This window comes from Neolamprologus multifasciatus, chromosome 23 (assembly GCF_963576455.1).
Source record: "Neolamprologus multifasciatus chromosome 23, fNeoMul1.2, whole genome shotgun sequence".
In the NCBI taxonomy this organism is placed as follows: domain Eukaryota; kingdom Metazoa; phylum Chordata; class Actinopteri; order Cichliformes; family Cichlidae; genus Neolamprologus; species Neolamprologus multifasciatus.
The window spans coordinates 14,546,110-14,566,844 of record NC_140460.1 but is presented as its reverse complement, the minus strand read 5'-3'; the positions used below and the strand labels follow the sequence as shown (position 1 = coordinate 14,566,844).

General features: G+C 41.0%; 1 long non-coding RNA gene across 1 annotated transcript; it reads right to left on the bottom strand.

Moving 5' to 3' along the window:
* Positions 1–2,017: 2,017 nt before the first annotated feature.
* On the bottom strand, positions 2,018–19,270 carry LOC146491230 (uncharacterized). Its single transcript, XR_014872459.1, has 2 exons — positions 18,426–19,270; positions 2,018–7,637 (listed from the first exon to the last, which is right to left on the bottom strand). It is a non-coding gene; the product is annotated as an uncharacterized LOC146491230 (long non-coding RNA).
* Positions 19,271–20,735: the final 1,465 nt, after the last annotated feature.

The following is a 20,735-nucleotide window of genomic DNA, read 5'->3' as shown; positions in this document are numbered from 1 at the left end:
ATAGTGTTACATTGAACAAGGCAAATGCCTTTGAAGAACAGTTTAAAGAATGTGGCAACAATACTGTTAAACACTATTTAAATTGTTCTATACAACTTTGATCTATCATTTTATATTGTAGGTTAAACTCAAACTCAGCCAGTATTGATCTGTTACAGTGCCACTGCAGAGATGCGTACATCTGAGGAGAACAGAGCATCACCTTACTGCATGTCAGAAAGAACCAAGGTCCAAAGTACCTGGAGGTTACAGTCAAGTGGCTTTATTGTCATTCCAACCATGTGCAATGGTACGCTATACAGTGAAACGAGACAACGTTCCTCCTAGACCGCGGTGCTACATATGACATATAACACACAATCAACACAGAACTTCATAAAGTGCAATGTGCAAAAATTTGCAAAAAAACAAAGACAGTGCAAAACCAGACAGGATACAGACACAAGACAGTGCAGAAGCAACAGTGCAATCGAAATGTGCAAAAGTATGAGTATCATGCAAATAAAGTCACTTGGAGTATGAAGGTGTGTGTGTGTGTGTGTGTGTGTGTGTGTGTGTGTGTGTGTGTGTGTGTGTGTGTGTGTGAGATTCTGCGGAGAGATTTTAATAAACTAGCAATGGCATTTTGACGCCTTGGTGCACCAAAAGGCAGCAAGACCCTGTGCAGTAGTCAGTTCATAGAACATTGCATCTAGCTAACACACATCTTCTGCATTTAAGTATTTGTACATGTAACTCATTTACTGGTATAGTCAGGGCAGTCCAGGTTACCTAACCTAGTTCTTCACTCTTCAAACCTTTGCTAGCAGTAGCTGTGAGGTTTGTTTTAAATGTGACAGGCTGCAAGAAAATGCCCCAGAACGACATTTTCTTTCATTTGGTTTGCTTAGTGAGTGACCATCCTGTGACTGATATGGTCAAGAAAGAAAATGATACATTTGCTCAATGTCCAACAAAATCATATAAGTTTATAGATTAATAAATGCGATGATTTATAAATGCTGTGATTTTGGTTGCTACTTGTAGCTAAAGATTTGTATGACGAGACCTGATAATGTTTTTTTGTGAAGGAGTTTAATTACTGAGTCAATGAGAGCAATTTACAAGCAGTGTGAAATGTACATTCATTATAATGTTATGATGCTCTTGGCTACAGACTTGTAATCTGTTTTTTGAGTGTTTTGAATATTATATATATATATATATATATATATATATATATATATTAATATATTGTAATATATTTGATTACTTGTATTTGTTTAGTCTCGGCTCTTGATTGTCTTCTGGTGTCTTGTCGTCATGTCTTTGTCTTTGTTGCGTAGTTGCAGATCAACTTACCACTTTTTTAAGTTAAGTACCACTTTTTTAGAAAAACATGAAATTTATGACAAATTTCAGTCAGGTTTCCGTAAAAGTCACTCAACAGAAACCGCATTACTTAAAGTCTCTATTGACATTATGATGTCAGCTGACTCCGGAGCATCCTCAGTCATGGTTTTGTTGGAGTTGACATCTGCCTTTGACACCATTGACCATACCATCCTGATTAACAGGCTCCGGGACGTAGTTGGTGTGTCCAGTCTGGCTTTGAAGTGGTTTCAATCATACCTCTCCAACAGATATTTTAGTGTTTTTGCGAATCGGTTTATGTCACATTCTAAAGATCTGACATGTGGGGTACCGCAGGGTTCAGTTCTGGGTCCTATTCTTTTTCTTTTGTACATGTTACCTCTAGGACTTATAATTAGGCAGTTCCCTGAGGTGTCTTATCACTTCTATGCTGATGATATTCAGCTCTATTGCTCTTTTAAGCCGATGGAAGTCCATAAACTGTCCTCTTTAATTAAATGTTTAGCTTCCATTGAACAGTGGCTTGGTGACAACTACTTACAGTTGAACTCTGAGAAGTCAGAAACATTAATTATTGCCCCCGACAACCAGATACCTCTAATCAAACAGCATCTTGGTTCTCTTGGCTCATCTGTTCACCTGAGCCTCAGGTACCTTGGTGTGATGTTTGATTCTGCCATGTCCCTAGAACAACACTCTCGCCAGTTAATTAGGAACTGCCTTTTTCAGCTAAGAAACATCTCCAAACTGCGAACTTTGCTGTCTAAATCTGAGTTAGAAATGGTTATTCATGCTTTTATTTCATCTCGCTTAGATTATTGTAACAGCCTTTTTCTTTGTTTGAGCAAAAGGAATCTTGACCGTCTCCAGTTAGTCCAGAATGCTGCTGCAAGGCTTTTAACTAAGACACGAAAAAGAGAGCACATTACACCAGTGTTACGTTCATTACACTGGCTTCCAGTACATTTTAGAATTCATTTTAAAATCTTGGTACTGACTTTTAAAGCTTTGAATTGTGATGCCCCTGCTTACATTTCTGATCTTTTAGAACCCCACGCTCCCTTTGATCTTTTAATCAAAGGCTGTTGGTAGTCCCATGAACTCGTTTTAAGACTAGAGGTGATAGATCTTTTAGACCGGTGGCCCCCAGGTTATGGAATGCTCTCCCTCCATCATTATCTTGCCTTGATTGTATTTATTCTTTTAAAAAGCAGCTTAATTTACATTTATTTAGATTGGCTTTTAATTAGATTTGTGCTGTGTGTTTTATTATTAATGTATTTTATGTATTTCTGTTTTATATTACTGTGAAGCACTTTGTGGTTTTTATCCTGTGAAAAGTGCTATATAAATAAATTGATTTGATTTGCGTAATTCCCCGCTTGGTCACTACCTGTTTTGTTGGCCTTCTGTCTCTTTTGCCCTTTTGTTAGTTTTACGTCCTTATTATCTTAATTGGTTTTCACCGTGCACCGTTAATGTGACGTCGCCACTCACTCCAATTACCTCTTGCGTCTAAAGTCTGTCTCTGAAGTCCACTTTGTGTCCACAATCTGCAAACCTTGACAAATGAAACAAGTTTGTCCCTTGAATGTGTATACACTGAGTAATCTATCACCACTGTTTGGTCATAGATGCCAAAACACATGTAGAAATCTCATTCACCCTCTTCATTCACCATTCCTTACGTCCTATGCAGTGGTCATCAGAAAGATGCTCAGACAAATCATGACAGATCAACTTACATCAAATTCTTGTGACGACGCTTGACGCAATACGCTGCAATACCAAGCCTGCTCTTCATGAGGCATGTGCACTACGTTTGTATAACAATACTCACTATAAATTCAATAAGGGCTACACAATTTTAGACACAACAGCAGTCCACATGAGCGTATTATTCAGTCTGTGGTCAATTTGATTTACTTTATGACTGTATTTGTATTGTCTTCTCATTGAAGCTATTTGTTTGCGAGACGATTAAGCAAATCGTGACTTCTGAATGGATGAAGCGATCAAACAACAGGACGCAATCATGACAACACAAAGTTTACTGTCTTGTCTTAAAGCAAATCCCCGTTGTCCCTTCCTTAAGAGATGAGGCAATGAATCTATGAGAATGACAGCGGAAGAAAAACACACATACACACACACAAAGCCAACCTGATCCTGATTTCTAGCACTGAAGCCAAGAGAGGAACAGCCACTCGGCAGAAGCAGCGGAGAATTGGGTTTGCTCTGTCTGCCTTTGTGGTGCATGTGTGTGAGCTTTGATTAAAGACAGAAGATTCTTTAAGCACATTAGGGCCATTTTGTCCAATTGTTTCACGCCCTCTTCCATATCCACCCGCACAAAAGATACAGACTGCAGCACAAAGCGATGCTCACCCTCTTTACTGTGCTCTATCACACTGAGCAGGCCCAGCGCAGGCAAGGACCAGAGGAATTATGCTCTTGTACTTACTAGTAGCAGCAGAAGCCTCAGTGTAATGTCTTATCGCTTTAAGGGCAGATGAAGTATTGACACACAACGCCAAAAGAAACCAAAGGTACCACGTAGCCTCGTGTTACGAGCCAAAAGTTCTATATTCTCAACTAACAGCTCTAATCAGACATTTACATCTGATTAGAAATTCTCACAAGGAAAACTGTAATATATTGTTAATACATTTGGTTGCACCAGCACTGATAGGGTCAGGTATCCTATAGCCTGCAGTGCACTTGTATAAAAAATGTACAGCGTTAAACCCACAGCATGTGCATTTCATTTGCAATCATTCCCTAAATTCAAAGTCTCGGGGTCTGACGTGGAAACGCAGTGAACAAAACTACATTTCAATATTCACAGAGAAGAGGAAAAATGACTCTGTTAGCATACTCAGTAAGAGAGCTGAACCCCGGCCGGCCAGCCACCATACCCTAGAGTAATAATTAAGAATCCTGTCGCCGAGTTGTCAGTAGTCAATTACACCTCCTGTTCACTCGGGCGCACAATCTGACTGCAAGCAAAACGAAGACACTGGAGCTGTCATCAGAGATGGAGAAAGAAGGAAAATGACTGAAATGAAGATTACTGTGGAGTGGGGATTTTGAGCAGGGTTTAACAGCCTCTGTCAGGAGGTGAGTGCTGAATGCGAGTGACCAAACGCCCTCCCAAACATGAAACCATTATTGCCGATTACACAGAACGGGGACTTTGGTGGTGCATTAATTGAAGCTTTGGCTCGCATCAGTTTCCAATTACTTTTATGCTAGCCTACGGTTAATGCGGTGACAATGGATAGTAGGAAGACGCTCCACAGACGGAGGACTGGATATGAAATGAGGGAGGTTCTTGTTCTCTCTGTGAATATAGTCAGATTTGAGAGGCAGAAAGACTGCAGTGCTGCTTCTTTGCTGATGGCTATGAGAATATTCAGCATACAGAAATGGTTTAGGCCAAACACCAACAGCTTCAGCTCATGATGGCCCAATATCCTGCTGCACCAAACAGCTTCCACTTGAACCATATCCAATCATTTAAGAAAAGAGTCACATTATCTTTTTATTTAGTAGAAATTAAAATTGTTCTAATTTATCTCTGATTAACACAGTTGCACCACACAAGGTTGCTATTATTTAAAAATTGGTTTGAAAAGGTTTCCACCCACTAACTGCAAGTGCAACTGAACAGCAACTTAAAAACAAAGCAAGATTGGTAATGCATGAGCTTTGCAGACATATGAGTATAAAAGATATTGTGAAGTACAGTCAGCATATCGTAGCATTATAATGGTAATGAAAAAAGTAAAAACTGTTGGTTAGCACAAAGTCTTACGAGTTTTACGTTCTTTCTTAAATCACACGAACAGCCAGTTTTAATATATGTATGCACATATAGATAAAAGATAGTAATGCTTTCCTTTACAAAAAGTTTTAGTTGCGTTTAATCTATCAAAATGCATTATTTCTGGAAACAGTTACAGCTTGAGCTTTAAAGATTTTACTAGCTCAGCACTTTGTGTTTCAGCCGTGCAACCTTTACACTACACTAACAAATCAGTGGTTGGAAACAGCAACACAATCCAAGTTTTTGCAACTGTTTACAATTAGTTTGCAAACTGGTTGACAGCAACAGTCAGCGTCAGTCTTCAAATAAGTTCTGGTGTCTCAAGATGGTGATAAAGGGCAATGAAAGGGTGCCAGTTTGCCATCAAAAATTCTTTCCTCTACATAAAAATAAATTTGTATTAAACAGAAATTGACATTCACTCTTTACATCCAGAGTTGAGCCAGAACCTCGTAGATTTGATACCGAAATTCAGAAACGCCTCCAGAAATGGTGATGTAGTTGCTGCACGAATGCAATTTAACTATAAAATAACATGGGCACTCAGCAAGCTTGATTTTATAAACAGAATACAACCAAGTGGCAACCAATCGAGTTGCTGCGCAGATGAGTTGCACTCGTCTGTTTGCTTATCTGAATTGGACAGCAATTATTTGTTAACCAATCTGAGAGTAACTGCAGTCAGTTTAAATCAGACCACGATTATTTGGGGCAAAGCTGTCTCCCATCACATGACCTGTGCAGTCGCCTTGTATCCGAAAGTTGTTGTCCAGAGGTTTAGTGCTGCACAGTCAACCTCTGGGCAACCAAATGGTAAGTGTTACTAACTGCAATCACCTGCAAGGAGGATGCTGTTTTATACTTTAGTGTCACTGAGCAGTTTGCTACATTTCATCCATAAAAGAAGCAAAATACTGGAAAAAACACCATACAAGTGCTTCAAGTCTGATACCTTAAACTTTCCTCAAAATGTAGTTGTTCCTAATACACATAAACTAAGCAGCATTTTGCCCCTTGTGGTCTGAGCCAACCTGTTGTTTGTGTTCTTGTTGACACTCAGTGTACACTTTCCTTTTTTCACTTGTACCCAGTCTTCGTGTCTCAAATACACATAAGAAGCAGAAAACCAGGGCTAAGAGGTTGCTAAATACTCACTGGGGATTGTGTGCCTTGCTCATGGGTACACTTACAACACAAGTATAAAACATTTTTCCTCCCTGCCTGCAATATTTCACCACAGCAGAGTTTTCACACTGACCTACTTTTGTTCACTCTTTTCCCACTGAAAGATGAAGTGACTGTAATTATTACCACTGCAGAGGGCCACATTTATTGCCCTAATGTATTATTAGCTGGATTTGCTACAAACAGATTAAACAGAGGCAAGAAAGGCTTAGGTAATTTGATAATTGCTTTTGGCACCTGCGTTTTGTTCTCCTCTCCTCTGTAACCGAGCAGAAAGAATCCCTCAGCAGAGTTTTTAGCTTCGTGGCAAAGGCAAGGGAGGGTTGCAGAGGAGTGGCTCAGCGCCCCGCTGTGCGATGCGCTGAAAAGGCTACACTCTCACGTCTGCTCCACATTTGCCCCTGCTCAGCATGTCTTAGATTCAACCGCATCCAGATTTTTATCACAATATGAATTAAACCTTGATTTTCTGTCCAGTCAGCAAGTGAGCTCCACACCGCTTCCCACTCTGGACAGGCAATCGGCAAAGGTATGCAGAGGAACACAACACAAACTGACTACTTTTTCCTTCCTTTTTTTTGGTGATGGCCTCAAAATTGCTATAAAGGCTCTTGACAATGATTTATATTTATTTATTTCATTTTTCATCCATCCTCGCATTCAAAGCCTTTCTGTTTCGACCTGGTCTCTGTGGATTCCTGCTTGCAGTAGGGAAAAAAAAAAGAAAATTAAAATCCATCAGCTAATGTGTCGCCTGGTAATGAAATAAGAATCTGACACTCTCTCACATTGAAATGCAAAAGAGGTGTCCTGGCGTTACCCTAGCAATTTATCATAAAAGCCAGTGAATTTCTACTTAATATACATGAGGTACAGTGAATTATTACAGGGCTTGCCATTATAACAAACTTCTCAAAGTGTACAGACAAAAGGGTCAAGTATATTATTTTCCCTTACGTCACTCGGATGGATGATCTAAATGGCTTTCTGAAGTTGGAGAATTTCATACTTTCTTTGAATATGTTTTATACTTTGTCCCATTTTGCACAATGCAACCCTTTTTACCCTCTGTTCCCTTTTTTGCTGGCGAGAAAATGGAAGAGAGAGGGAACAGAGAGGCAAGGCGAAAAATGTCACCTGCTAGTATCTGAGTGCTTTTCCACAGCTCTAATTCATCTCTGCCAGCAACGTGTCTCTGCTGCGTTCCTTTTCTTCCCAAACTGCACTGAAACGAGTCCACCGATCCGCCCAGTCATCAGCCTCTCTGCTTCTGTTTATAAAACGCAAAAGTTGATATTAAGCACGGAAAAAAAAAAAATCCCACTTCTTGCAGTAAAAACCCCTCAAAAAACTCTTGTGATTAATCATTTGTTCCTAATCTCGTGATTCCGCCTGTTTAAAATAATCAACATTTAACAAAGCTTCTGATTGATATATGAGCTTACCACATTCAAAAAGTGGAGTCATTGAGGCACAATGGTGAATAATGCTCAATAATATCAAGTGTGCTGTACTGTGTCGTTTGATTGATGAGTTTTGTCAAGCGATGGCCTAAAACAGTTTATGCGTCTGTCAAATTAATGATAAATGAAAAGAAAAGCTAATATCACCTCAGCCAGGATTCGTGTTCATGTTGCCAACATCCTCCATCGTAGTTGTCGATATGTCCAGCTCATTATAGTAAAATAATGATAATGTTGTAACTTAAAAGAAATCCCGTGTATGGCTTGATAAAATCCAACAGCGTCAATGAAGTGTTATTCAGCTATAGTCAATTATACACATTCCTTTATGAATATTTAATTAATAATCAAAGACCACACTTGAGCACTGATAGGTTAGCTAACTGGAAAAAGGAAAATGCATTATAAGTGACAGGTCTAAGTGTTTTTCCTCCAGACTGAGAACTGTCACATCAACACATAGTGCATGTAGGCACTGATAATGTATAATTTATATGACAGGTTTTCCGAGGCGGGTGTAATGGCATTATCATATTGGAGAATATCTTTAGTTCTCCCAGGGGGCATCTCAACAAATCACTGTGTCTCAAGCAAACCAGGGCCAAAGATTAATGATAAACATGACAAGGACAAATTAGAATATGCAGAAGTTAACATGTGCGAGCCACGCAAAATATCCTGGAGCTGAATAAATAGACATGAGTTCTGATCTATTCCCTGTTGTCCCAATTTTATAAATATTCCTATGAATATTCCTGTTTATGAACTACTACAGTATGTGTTTTTAAATGGACAGGGGCTTCAGCTGTCACATGTAATAACACTGCAGACAGAGAGTGAATGATCAGCATTTACACATCCAGTCGTCAGCAGCACTACATCAAAACAGAAACATCAAGGCAGAGTTTAAGGAAGGGAGTTTAAGAACTAATGTTAATGTAAAAAAACTCACAAATTCAGGTGGAAAAAGAGCCACAAACCATAAGTACTAAAGACATGATAGATAGAAAATATGACAAGGAACATTAGGAACGTCAGAGGTACTGTAGGGTGGATGTTTGGTCTCAGTATGGGGAAGGACGCAAAAAACCTAGATTGACATGGACAATTGCACCCCATTTAAAATCGATGCCTTATTACATCAACAGCCTTGTACATTAGCAGGAAATAGCAGAGCTAATCACCAAAATTGGGCGAGGGAGGCAGGAATATGGTTTATGTACCAAATCCACAAATGCAGTTGGTATTAAATTAGTGGTAGGGGACAATTTTAGAAAAGTGGTAGGGACACAGCGACACCATCCTTCCCATAAATGGCATCCATGAAGGGAACAAAAGCATTCAGATATCATTAGTAATGTTGAGAAAGAAGAAAAAAGATCAAAACAAGAGGCAAAACAAAACCTGATAAAGGAAAAGCCAGTAGAAACAGCTAAAAAATAGTCATGGAAATTCTGCAAAGACAGAAACACACGGAGGTAAAAAACGATACCAGGAAAGCACAAAGGAAGAAGAAGAGGACAGCTAAAGTGCACAGCAATGAGCAAACATACTGAAGTGCTTACATTTTATATTATAGTAAATGAAGCAGTTCAGCTATGCTCTAAAGTCCAAACACTTTGCATTCATGTGAAAAAATTAGCGCAATACTACCCTCATTTCAGTTTGGGGCTACAGATAATTGAACTCTGTCCAAATAAACGAAAAATAATGCATGCAGGATGCTAAGAATTACATATTTACCCTTTTGCTTCATCTATGCAAAAACAAAATCTGTTTGCTTTCCAAAAAACATCTGTTTTTATATGGATAGGCTGAGTTGAGTGGCTGAGTTGAGACATACATCATAACTATACCTGTAATACAACACTGCTGTTTACATATGAAGCTAGCAGATATAAAAGATGACCACATAGAAGCAGCACAGGGGCATGCAGACTCACTATCCTATCAGTTAAAACAGATTTGTATATAGATTCAATAGCATGCATTGTTTCAATCGTTATACCTGTATCTTTGGACAAACCTAGCTGATTCCTCCTGTTCCAGTCTTACGCTCTAAGCTAAGCTAAGATAAGCTAAGCTAAGCTAGCTACCCTCTGAGCCTTGCCATATCATGAGAGTGATATTGATCTTATATACACTACTACTACTAAAAGCAAGTTAACAGGTAAGTACATTAGTACCAATATTAACTATAACTTAATATTTACATATATTTTTAATGTATTATTTACCACATTGCCTTTTTAAGAGTTGTTTTTATATAATGTATTGAATGAGTTGGCTCTTACAGCGAGACTCTACATCCTTGTGGTTGATTCGATTTATTGTTTCGGATGGGAAGCGTATATCCCAATAACAATCAATAGTGAGTGCTGAGCCGTTAGATCCTCTGAGTGACTGTCACATCCAGTGGAGACGCCACTCCTCCATCTCCACCTGAGGCCCTGGAGATAGATGGCCCGCCACTCCATGGTGCACTGACTCATTTCTGCCCCGGTACAAAAGTCAGCACTGATTAAAATATCCACACTGGGTCCTTATTTCTATTACCAATTCACTCAGCCAGCCCAGACCCTCTCAATTAAAGTGCTTGAGCCCAGATGAATGGAGATGTGGGGGTGAATGGTAGCTGACAGAATTACAAACGCTCACAGTCACAATTTATCCTCCTGACAATTAGGAGCAATTTGTTTCATGCTAACTCATCCTTAAGGTTTCAGAAGGTCTTATTTGATATCAACAGGAGTGGCTGCAGCTGTCACAATCCCCTAAGTGCCGCTCTCTGTTTTGATTATACACAGTTGACTGCACTTTACAGTACATGTAACGGTTTGCTCAGTCCCGCTCTTACAGCTAAATTAAATGGGTTTGAAATATGTTTATACAGGCGGTGTATGCTAGACAGGACTCGGGACTTTGGTTCAGCCTCGTGGATAACATACCTGAGATCTGTGCGTGTTTTTCTTTTGATAAACCAGATCTCGCTCTGTCTCATAGTAAGACCCCAAATAATTAGATTCACAACAGTAATTATTCTAACACTTTATAAGGCAGCGGAGATATATGTAAGCTTTCTCAACAACCTTTTAACTCCAGCTATGAAAAGTGAAAAACGATGGCGACTTTTCAGCGAGAATGTCTTAGGCTCGGGCACAATGGGGAACAGCTCTCAATGACTGAGCCACTCTCTTTAGCGGAACCACTAAACTTCTGTGGCGATATTCCATTGTGCTTTGAAAAAGGGCTTTTGAAATGCATTAGCACTACACACTTTCTGAAGAAAGACGGAGCACGGATTTGAAACACTGCGACGCAACAAAAAAAAAAAATAAATAAATAAATAAAAACGATATGCAATCTTTTTCTTTTTTAAAGATTCGCCCGGCCCCCTTTGAGATCTCCCTTTCATTGTTTGCTGACGACTTGATACTGCAAAGTTCTATTTTTTTTTTTCTTCTTCCTCTTCTTTTCTTTCTGCCGTAGCAAATTTGTTTTCAGGCTCCATAAAATAGCCTTTTCTTATTTCAAGCAGCAGTGTATGCAGTGGAAAATCTTTCACATAATATATCCTTAAAAGCACATTACTGTGTCCCATACACCGTTAAGAGTTAAGAACACAGTTAATATTTACAGATGAAAAAAATGGGAGAAAGGGAAAGGATTTTGCCAAGGAATAAAACACCCCCACCCACGTATACACACTCACTCTCAGTGCAGCAGTTGAACAATTGCTATTCACAATCCTATCCTTAATGCCTAAGACCAACATAAAAGAGGGGAGTTTAAGAATATAGGGATAAGCCCTTTCAGCTTTTCTAAGTCTTAAGGCTGGTTTATGCTCCATGAATACTGAGCATCGGCAGCCAGTGCTGTTGCCACTCTAAATAGATATTACAATGATTTGGGAACAATGCATTCGACTGATTCCCTCAGACACAAAAATACATATATGTGTATATATAGTGAATAGGAGGCAAACATTAGCGCGCGCTGACAATACAAGCATTTTTGATGTAGAAGGGTAGAGCAAGATTAATGTCTGAGCGAGAGAAAAGGCGAGATACCACTTTGGGTGTTTGCTGGGAAAGCTGCAGCGGGAAGATGCTTTGAGAGTCTAAATCCCCCCCCGAGTACAATGCAGGGCTGCTGATACAACCAACAGACACGGGGTCACCTCCCCTCAGGGAGACAATGGAAGCACAACAACAAACTGGAGTGAGGAAGCACCGGGGACTGTGGCGGCACAAAGGCATCGAGGGGAAGGCGAAGAGGGGCGAAATAAAGCGGGGAAAAAAAAATGCAACGTGCCGGCGTTTTCCATCATGATTATTATTGCTAATAAGCGTCAAGGGCTGCTGAATGTCAGCAGAAGAAAGTGACCATTCTCCAAGAGTCTCATCCTTTCTGAACATTACAAGCAAGAAAATTAGACTTCGGGGCGAGTCTGCTTCTATGGGAGTGAATGACAACATGTGGAAGCATTTAATATGCTGAAAGATGGTAGCGTTGCGTGATTTTGAGGAGGGCCGACTCGCAGCACAAGAGAGGTGTGGATAAGCAGTCCTCTTTTTTTTTTGCCACTTAAGCTTTCCAAACGGCCTCAGGGCTCCAGAACAACTCCGACCCTTGTGTCTCCTCTCCCAATCCAAGATTAGCCTGTCTTCTTGTCTTAATCCAGCAGAAACGCTGCATCCTGACTCCAACACCTCTCCACAATTACTGCACTCCATAATCCCCTGCCTGCCTCCATTTTCCCTACTGCTTTAAGAGGGGTAAAGATCAGGGGTGAGCACTCATCCCCGAGCCCTCCCCTGCCTCTCACCATGGCAGTTAAGTGTCTGTGGAAATCATAGAATGAGTAAGCCTTGTGACAGCTTATTAATACTTCTCTCTTCTCTGGGGTTTACCAATGGTCAGTCCTTAAGTATACTGTACTGGATTAAAAGGATTTGCTTGTAGCTCAGGTTGGCTTCGGCAAAGAGGTATTTCAGTGCAATTCTGCCGCTCTGTTCGTACTAAGATGTCACTTGAAGGGTCTTGAGTCACATTGTGCGCCGGCCTGATGGTCTATGAGATATAATGTGGAACATGAGGCTAAGGTCTTTTTCATGGTCACTACCTCCTATGATTTCAAGAGCCACTTGATCCTCTTTGGGGAGCAAAAGCACTCGAGCCCAGGTCTGAAATACAGCAAGCAGACGAAGTGAGCGAGCAGCTCTTTATTCAGCAAACTTTGATAGTTTTTACTGTTGTTCCAAAGAATGACCACCGCAGTTCTCTTCCACTTAAAGCTGCTGTTCACTGCAGTGTACGCAGCTGAGCAACAATGACTGTGGCGCTTACAGAGATGTGCTTAAATGAATCATCCTGCTGGCTTAGCATAGCTTGGCTGCCTCTGTGCTCTGGATGTCTTTAATGCGTCTGTTTGCCTGCAGGCCCTCCGATTCTTTCTTCCCGCTTTCTCTGCTTTCTAGCCTGGATAGATTATATGTTTTTATATATATTTATTTCAAAACCTAAATGGACTTGAATCGATCAATACTGCATTGTGCGTGTAACGAAAGCTGCACGGGAGGGGGGCACCCAATATGACAGATGTTACAATTCAGATTTTCTTTTCATTCTTTTTCAAGTAAACACAATGGCATATCGAAAGGCATTTCAAAAGCTGTTTTAAATTGATTTAAGTTAGCTCCTTGTCATAAAGCTGTGTGTTCACAAGTATCACAAAGATGACTGGGAATGGAGAAAGAGAGTAAAAGAAAGCTGCCTCCTCCAAGGAGTCTAAGCCATTGTAGGCTTCTACCCAAGCCTTAGATTTAAAAAGGGACCAAGCCTGGACAGATTTGCTCAGAAGTCTTTTCAGAAGATATTTTTTTTTGAGCTGGAGATAGTCATCATGGAGAATAAACAACTTACTTTCAGAGAAGGGAGGAACATGAAAGAATACGGAGGCAAAAATGTCCCACTGGTAACGAAATCAAGGAAAATAGAAGGGCATCAGAATCCTCTGAGCTTCCATATCAAATGTCCCACCCGATGTGGAATTCACAATAAAAAAGACAGCACTTGTGCATAATGTAACGATTGACATGACATATCTACAGCTGAGGAAGTAAAATGGGGAAAGGAGAGAGCCTTTTATGTTCCGAAAATATGATATGATTAGGGCTTTTGATGCTGGAAGCTACTCGTATTTTTTTTCGGCATCAAAAGGTGAGATCATAAGTTTTCCATATTTCTAGTCCCCCATCATATCGTTCAATATCTTCAAAAATTATTACTGCCGCATAACTGAATTAATCGACAGAAGTACAATTGAGTCGGAACCTCAGTTGCCCTAGCTACAGGGACAATACCGGGGCTTTTCATCCAGTCTCATCTGTTCCATTTAGTCGACATGATTTTGGGAGCTTCTAATCCGCCATGCCTCATTCAGACAGAACGGTGACCACAAAATATGCTGCATCCTCAAACTGTGATAGATGGAGGAGGAAGAAGAAAGGACGAGCGAGTTTCTTGGAAGGGAAGGGGAGAGATGCCTTCCACTGTGCAGCGCCGCAGCCTCACAGAGAACAAAACATGCAATTAGAGCAGCAGTACACTGTGAAGTGGTCATTACTAGAGCTAATGAGCGCGCTATCTGTCCACACATTAAAGTGCTCGCTAACGAGGGCTTGTTCATCATCGAACAAACACAAGTCATCGCATAATCCTATCTCCTGTCCTCTCATCCCCACAGCAAGGAGAGAGGCTTATTTGGGCAAGCGACGGACAAAAGAACCCAAACAAGGGCCGAGGATTTGGTTCGGAGAGGGTGACTTCGACTCTTCAAACTTTGTCAGAACATTCATTTCTTAGTAGTTCTGCTGCTTTGCGGGCCTTTAAAACTGTACTTCAGAGAGATTACCAACATTTTACTCTTTAAAAATGTGTTTTAGTGTCTTAGTTGAGTACAAAGGGAGAGTTAAGGACATTTTTTAAATAACTGGTTGAAAACAACTTTAGCCATTGCTTTTTCTACTGACTGGAGAATCTATCTGAAGACCTCAAGGAAGTTTCAGCAACCGAAATGCCACCAGCCACCACAAGAGGGCACTGCAGCCAAGCATTTTTCCCTCTGACGTCTGCTCTTTTTGCTGCTGCTGCTGCTGCTGTGTGGCATCCCTTACTGTAAGCTGATAAAGGAAAGACAACCGATAGTTGCATCAGATAAAAGGGGAAGGGAACGCACTCCATAGGGTTCAGAGATTCTTAAACATTTGTTATCTGTTTGATTCATTCCTGATTGCAAAATATGTCAAATCCTCCCACAGGGTGAGCAACCTCTCGTTCACGTCCCCCCTCCACCCCCTCTGAAAAAAGAAAAAAAAAAAAAAAGCATACCACCTCCCCCAACACAACACTTTGTGTCCTTCTATTTAGAAAAGAAAAAGAGGAGTTGGGTGCGTAAAAGAAAGTTTAGTCTGTCACTGTCTCCGAGCAGAAGCGGGAAATTTGTCACAATGAGAGCGAAATCTTTGCCATTCAGCATCCCCAAACAGTAAGTACAGCTTTACTGTACAAAAAAATTCAAGACGGGCATTTTTTAAAAAGAGTGACTGACACAGGACTGAATGCATCTGTATTCAAATAAAAGAATGAAAGAAATAAGGAGATGAATTTGGATTTATTTTTCCTTCCCGCGTGTTTGTTTCCCTCCTGTCTCCACGGGGCAATGTTCTGGCAGTCACAATCGGATGAACAAGTTTTTTCCTCCACCATTGTCGAGCCTCAAACGCTCCGCTGTGACTCATTTCATACCCTGTAATTATGTTGGGGAGAAAACAGACTTTAATTCTCTTTAATTGTGTAAAGCTCAAACAAAAACTGCTGCCTGACACAGAGTGTTTAACCTTGGGCAGCGATATCCCCACATAAACCAGAACTGCTCCACACCTTCAGATGAAAGATAGAGAAACTGGAAATACATTAAAAAAAAAGTGTTTTTTTTTCTACTTTGGAAACATCTTCTGATTTTAATTTTGATTATCTGAGAAGAAGAATCCAGGTCAATTTGAATTTCTTTTGCTTGACATGATACATTTTAATGAGAATAATACTATTAATAAAACCTAATTGTTATAAGGCACTGTAGCAGGCCCTGTGGAGGAAGCGTATCTGTGGTGCATCTCAAGAGTGCTTCTGATTACTTCCTCCCTATTCATCATTTTGTCGTCTGGCCCCAAGGCATCAATAAACAACTGTCATGGATCCAAGTGAAGGCAAATCAGTCAGCTCTCACTGCACAAAGCCACTAATGCAATTTTATTGTTCATTACTTTATCATAATATTATATCTAGCAGCCAGATTAAGAAGTCTCGTGTTCGATTATCTCGCGAGTTTCTCATAAAACTACATTTCCACGAAGGAGATTTGCATCTCGCAAACCCGCTGCTATCTCAATCTGGGTTTTTTTTCTTCTTTTTTTGGTGGCATAATAGCATGCGATATAGTACATCAACTGCACCTTCGCAGTGTGCCGATGTGTTCGCGCGTTGTATGCATAGACAGATAAACACAAACACACAGACACACTGTGATGTGTGATCAGAAGCATCAGAGGGTTTAGCTGCAAGTAGCATCGCCCCCGAGGGACTGCTGCTGTGCCTGTGCAAACATGTGGACCTCGCTCTGCCACCTGGGAGCGCAAAAAAAGGGAAGACAATCAAGATCGGCCGGCCAGATAATCTCTGTTTAGGACACTACATGTATTTAGGCTGAAATGTGAGACTGGATGGGAGTTGTTTTTGATCTGTACATGTTTGTTCAGCATCTCTATCAGACAGCGACTGGTATTAAGGCGCACTGGCCAGAGAGACTAGGAGAGGGGGTGGGTGGGAAGGAAAACTAGAACTCGCAAACAAGCTGAAGTGGGTGATTTTAAAGTGAGCATGCATATTTGGTCGATTGAGCTCAAATAAATTCACTGTTTAATAGGACTCCAGACAAAATCTGTGTGCAGAACCAATTTCAAAGCGCCCATTTCAGGGTCAGCCTCATCTCAGCTGTGCTGGGCAGCAATCATGCTTCACGCACACAAATGATGCTTAACCACAATTAACCTGAAGGGTGTGCCGTGTACACCAGGACTATTCAATCTCACTTTCATATCACCAAGAAGTTAGAAGTTGAGAGATTGTCTTGGCGCCTCTCTCATCAGGCATCAATAATTGATTGAGGCTTCTGGGACACATTGCACATTGTGTCGTTCAGGGGCGATCGGCAAGCGGACCCTTCGCGGGGGAGGAGAGGGCACCCAGCAGTGCTTTGCTTGACCCAACCGATCCTCTATTATTCATTACAGCAAAAAGGATCCTGGTGGACGGGTTAAGGAGGTCAGTCCACATATAGTGCTTCCTCGATGGACGTCCGTGCAGTTTAGATTAAGCATTTCGCGCTACGCTGCCTCTCCCATACATGCCCTGATTTGATATTAATATCAATCTTCTTTTAACACTTTTCTTCACTGAGATTAGTACCTCTCCCTTTTTTCTCCCCCTTTCTGACATTCATTTTGGTCTAATAGGGACACTGTGAAACGTACTTTGCTCTGGAAGAATAAAATCCTAAATTGGTATTTTGGTGAGGCTACATGAGTATGCAGATTAACTCTTCTCCCACACACGAACACACAGAAGATTCGCATTTCTTCTTGTAGCCATCAGTTGAAGCAATGTTAGGAATAAATACACAGTTCATCAGCAGTTTCAGTTTTAAGCCCGATTTGAGTATTCTGATTGGTGTTTTTTCTTTGCTGACAGCACTGCTGGCCAAAGGTTAGACCAAAGGCCTGCGGCATCGGCCTCGACCACACCATATCAGTCCGCCCTGTCGCACTGCCATTGTTCAATACCGACAGCAGCATCCCACTCAGACACAAGCAGGGTCAAAGTTCAGACCTCCAAACACTTGTGCAGACACTAACAAATGGCATTTAAACGTGACCCTGGGCCCCAAGGCTAAACAATGAGGTGAAACAACATGGTTTCTTCTGTGTAACAATTCTCATGTATGAAAAGTTAGGCCTGTGAAATAATGCATAAAGTCATCCATCAAAGGCTAACAAAGCTGAGGCCAAAACGCTGCAAAGAAGACAGCGAGAACAAACCTTTAAGTCTCTTATCAGCCGATGAAGGAAATTACACGGCTGCGACCCTGAAACATTTAATTAGCAGTTTATGTACTATCTAGCTGTATCACATCTCTGCCACCACTTCTCTACAATCACCCTAAATGCCTGGAGCAGTTTGCAGCAGGTTTGATATTGAACACTTCTTTCAAGTCTTTTGTTTCTGCTGGCGTCTGGGTTCTGCCTCTGTCCCATTGTCAAGCCTCAGATATCCTTGTCTGAAAATACCACAGAAGCCGCAACTATTACAACAACTGTGGAGACACAACAAATTAAATTCACCAACTGACAGATTTAGAAGATGTTCCAAAAGGAATATCCCTTCTTTATAGCTTTCCTCTGCGATCACAATCAAAAGTGTGTCCGCTGTGCTGTGTGAGTGTGTGCGCGGCTGGTAAATTTGTCTTGCCGGGTCACCTTGAGCATTGCGGTGCACATGGCATGAGGGTCCCGTCGCTGTCTGTGGCGCGCTTCGCTGAGTACTTCCTCAAGCGCGACACTCCCACTCCAGCAGGGATTTCCACACACCAACGGTTGAATCTTCCTCTGGGCCTCCATTGCTAACCATTAGCGCTGGATTAGGAGAGCGGGTAAACGGAAAGAGAAGGGCCCCGGGGGCTAGCTATCAGGTGGCTTTCATAACCGACTTCCTCAGATGACCAGTCAGGGCTTCGGGTTTAAACTTGCAAATAAAGCTGTATCAATTCGAGGTGTACAGCTAAAAAAAACAACACTCCTCAGGGTGAAAGTGAGCAGCTTTACTCTTGCAGTCTGCCTTTCCACTCAGCATTTTACTCCTATCCTTGACAGTGTCAATACATTAGCAGAGCATAAAAGCAAAGTGGGTGGCAATTGATGGTCATGGTACCGCCCCATTTAACAAGTAAAGAGTCTTCACTGGCTTACTGACACTTGGCTTCGTCTTAATAAAAAAGCAGTTGGGACAGAGCCATAAGATTTTATCACTAGCGACTGGTAAACAACCCGATATAACTCAAGTTCTTCTCAGACTTTTAATCAAGAGACTGAATAACTTAAAGCTTTTTGAAAGAAATCAGTTGGGACAGAGAAAATGATAAAAACTGACTTCAAATATTGAAGGAACCTTCAAAAAAAAAGAAAAGAAAGAAAGCACAAATCGTCGCAAAGACCTTAAAAGTAAGTAGCAGTGAGGCGGTGGTTGGAGCTTTTTATTTCATTGTTTCTTTTAAGGTGTGAGAGCAATGTTTAAGCAATTCTTTTTATCATTATGAAGTAAATGAATATTGACCCCTAGGAAAATTAAAGCTGAAATGAGCAACCAAAACAATAAAGCTTCTGCTTTCCCCTTTAGCTTTAGCATTTCCCAGATGAAATGACTTATGCTGGAACAACTTTGGAAAGAAGAAGGAATCGTGCTCTTGGAGGAGGCAAATAAGGTGATGGGAGGCAGTCAGAGAGACTTTATTTAGCCGAGACATGGCACTAAAAGTATAGTGAATAAAAATCTAGAAAAGATCAAAAGATGGTACGTGTCCTGTCACTACCCCCAAATGAGCCAATCAACAGATGAATCAGGAAACATGTGATCCAATTATGTTGGGACTCTGAACAAGTTTCAAGTCAGTTGCAACTGAGTACTTGTAACTATGTGCAGTCATGTTTGGAATAAAGATGTAAGCATACGTTTCATTTTATTTGCTTCATGCGTAACATGAATTTGCGTGACATCTGGTCAGTGATCTGTTGATCTGATGAACTAACACTGATTGTGTTTGTGTTGGCACTGAGTTCAGAGACTTTAGAAGGTTCATTTAGTTAGTTTTTCCACATCTGAAGACAGTGGCACTAAAAAAAGGAGGCTGAATCGAAGGTGGCAGTGCTGGAGATGTTAAGATTTTCATTGGGAGTGACCAGATTGGACGAGATTAGAAAGAATACATCACAGGGACTGCTCAGGTTTTAGCGGTTTGGAGGCAACTTTAGAGACGGAAAGGCCAAAAGTTTTGAAGCCCAATCTAAGCAGATATTTTAGCAATTTTTAGCTCTGGTTTGGTAAAACTCATGAAAGCTCTTTATATCCTGTGTTATGTGTTCATCATCTAGTTCAAAGGCTGGGTGCAGAGGAGTCAACTTATGGTGGGCTTGCTCTAAGTGTTTGAAACAGCTCTGTTTCACTGTTTAAAAAAGACTTTACGTGTAGTTTGCAATTTATGAATTCTTTACAAATAAAAAAAAAAACCTATTCATTTCAGAAAGATCATTTCTTCAAACTACAATGTTCAAGATTTTGCAGATGATAATGCATAAGTGGTTTTCAAACCTGTCGACTGATCAAAAACCCAGGTCCAAGAGCAAAGCTGTTGCTGAAATATCTTCAGCAGAGACAGACATTGTGACTACATAAGGAGCCCGCAGGTCTCGCAGCTAGAGGCCACTGAGGTGCAACCAAGCAAATCTGAACGTTGAGCCTCTATTTGTCAGGGAGACAAAAGTCTGGTTTTCACGCTGAGGTCACAGTTGCATGGAGAAGAAAGCCGGACTCCACCAGGTAAATAGGATGTCATTGTGCCATAACAAAAGCATAGTCTTAACCCTGTGACCTCATCAGCTTTGGGGAATGCTTCTCTATTCTCAGTCAGTCATCAGAAGAGGGAGCTTGGCTCTGCCCAGGTACCACAGGTATTAGTACCCCGAGGGCCCACTGGTACACCTGTAGAATGGGATACAAACACAGCAACTTGTGGC